Source organism: Medicago sativa, chromosome 4 (assembly GCF_051527215.1).
Source record: "Medicago sativa cultivar Bolivia chromosome 4, Bolivia_mono, whole genome shotgun sequence".
NCBI lineage: Eukaryota > Viridiplantae > Streptophyta > Magnoliopsida > Fabales > Fabaceae > Medicago > Medicago sativa.
In genome coordinates this window covers 65,060,919-65,063,908 of record NC_140752.1, presented here as the reverse complement: position 1 = coordinate 65,063,908, position 2,990 = coordinate 65,060,919, and the positions used below count along the sequence as shown (strand labels likewise).

The window sequence follows — 2,990 nt, the reverse complement described above, 5'->3', positions numbered from 1 at the left end:
GATTCTCAACAACAACTCAAGGTACTTTATTAGATTATTTAACTCAATTTGGTGGGTTAGGTGGTTATTCAAAAAGCATTCGAGTGGCTCTTAATATTATTTGACTTTACGTGGTTTGGGTTATTTGGAAGGAGAGAAATAGATGCATTTTTCAGCATAAGGAGGATCACTTGCAATCTTTGAGTGAAAAAGTTAAGCTTCAGTCCTTTTGATGGTTGAAATCGAAATTTGTTACTTTGATTTTAATTATCAGTTTTGGAGGCTTAATCGTATTCCTTGCTTATCCCCTATAACTTAGTTTGTTTCTTTGTTGCTTTAGTTTCTCATTGTATGTAATTTTGTAACTCTTTTTAAGTCTTTTTTGGTACGACTTGTGATGGAATGACTTATTTTGGTTAGAAATATTTTTCATTTTGGCCTTTTAAAAAAATGAATAATAGTTAAAAGCAACATTTTTATGTAAGATTTATTTTATGAAATAAAGGGACAAACATAATACATAAATGTACTTTAGTTATATCTAATAATTATTCTAATTTAAATGATGTTTTTCTTTCATCCGCAAATTATTAAAAAAAATATTTAATTGATGTAAACATTGCATATGATTTTTTACTATATAAAGTGTTCAAACAATTATACATTTGTTATACACAAAGGTGAAAAAAATGATTGAAATTATTAAGTTTATTTATATTATGATACTTTTTGTTTCCCTATTGCTTATTGTAAAAGCTACTGGAAGTAAGCTCATTCACATTTTTTTATCTCATGCACAATCTTTCAATTATTTTTAGTAATCTTTCTTTATTCTTATTTCATATTACAGAAGAATGTGTTACTGATGCTGATTGTGAAAACCAATACCCGGGTAATAAAAAGCCTTTGATTTGCAGCACCACTGGTTACTGTTTGAGTTTATACAAAGGTAAAATTTATTTATCTAGTATGTCTAAAACTTACATATATTTCTGTGATCCTAAAATTTCTTTAATTTTATTAGAAACATGTTAAAATATTTTTTTATTTTGATGGAAGTAAGTAAACACGATAAATCTACCACACATTCGTTACTAAATTATATTATGATCAATCATATTATCAATCATATAATAAATATATATCTCTCTTTAAGTGAAATATGAAGATTTACAAACTGAACTTTAGATACCATTAATTATTTCATCTCTAGTAGGACTTAGGTCACCCTCTGAATATTAATTGAAAATATTTTTACTCTATTCGTCCCAAATGTGTATTGCATCTTTCCAGCACCTGAAAATGCCACACGGGCAAATTGACATATTTGATAACAACAATACATACTCAAATACTTTAAAACAAGAAATATTAGGAAATAATATTGATTCTACCAGAATAAATTAATTACCCAAACAAGCCAACAATCCCTCTGGACAAGTTTAAATAATTTGTACTTTAACAGAAATATAAAAACAAAGTTATATCAAATTATGATAAAACTAAAAAAAAAAAATCTTCATAACAAAAACTCAAATATGAAATATTGTCTCTTTATATACCATAGTTTCCAAGAAGTGTAGGTATACATATATAGTTCTTTAATAACATTGTTTTCATTAGCACAAGATGTGTGTGTGTGTGTGTCTATATATATATCGTAGATGGTTTGGAGTTATAAATGTAGATTTCTGTTTGTTTCCATGCATTTCTATTGTTGTATAACTTTAAGTCACATATAACATATCTAACACCTTGTTTTTTATGTGCTTCTCTCTTTTATATGTTGTATGCAGAGCCTCCTCGCTACATGTAATACTGAGATGTTTGTTCATGAGATTAAAATGGAGTATTATTCTCCAATCCATGTTATGTTTTTCTTGAATGTTTGTTTGTTTGTTGTTTATCTTTTAAACGAATTGTAGGTTGTGATACTATGAGATCAGGACTGATGTTAATAATCTAGTATTTACTTATTTTATCATAAGAAAAATGTAAGCCTCTAAGAAACCAAAATATGTTATTTCGAGTTATGAAATTGAGTTGTTATTTATGGTGATCTTGTGTGATGTAGTATTAAAACTAAATATTTTTGTATCGCCTCCACATGGAGTAGTGCGATATTAAAGTCATTCCACAATTAATATGATTGTAAGTGATAAAATTGTAAGGTGTTTGATTTCATGAGCTATAAAACTATAACAATGTAAATGATATGAAAGATACAGATCATGTGAGTATGATAGGATTAAAATTCATCAACCTTTTTCACATTTATTCTTATGATTAGTTATACATATTCTAGTTACTAATCGATATTATCATGTATCCCTGGACAAACATTATCTATGTCTAAATAATGGTGTGGGTTCAATCGTATTGCTTAATCGAAGATCTCTCAACCTATTAACCAACATGACAACTTTAATATTCAATATTTTTAGTGAATGTTAAACCCAAATCTATCTCTAAAGTTTAGTGTTTAGCAGATGATTATCCTAAATCTAGATTCAAAAGGTATTTCTCTATAACAATTCAAATCCATACAATTGAAACATTAAAATCAAGGATAACATCAATATTCATTAATAACTAAAATCATATAATATCATAATCAAAAGAAATACTCCCTCCGGTCCTATTTATAAGAGAAATTTTGGTCAACAAAAGTTGATGTATCTAGTTAAAAATTCAGTCCAAATACATTCATTTTTATTTACCTAACTTTCCCTTATAAATAGGACCGGATGGAGTACATACTAGTAAATAGTTGGCATTAGGTATAAAAAGCACAAATTTCTATTTATCTATTAATTTGGAGTTTTTACATGAGATAACTTTCAAAACAAGTAAATAAGTGCCTTAATTATACATATAGTTTAACCAATTTTTGGCACTTATCAACTCTCCCCAACTTAAATCTTTGTTTGTCCTCAAACAAGGGACTCATAAAAAATCAATTTGACTTGCCTTGGAAGGTTGTTTGAATTCAAAAATGAATCTATAAAGTT

At 27.1% G+C, this 2,990-nt stretch overlaps 1 long non-coding RNA gene across 1 annotated transcript; it reads left to right on the top strand.

The window, feature by feature from the left end:
* Positions 1-614: 614 nt before the first annotated feature.
* On the top strand, positions 615-2,038 carry LOC146930772 (uncharacterized). Its single transcript, XR_015006470.1, has 3 exons — positions 615-744; positions 830-928; positions 1,776-2,038. It is a non-coding gene; the product is annotated as an uncharacterized LOC146930772 (long non-coding RNA).
* Positions 2,039-2,990: the final 952 nt, after the last annotated feature.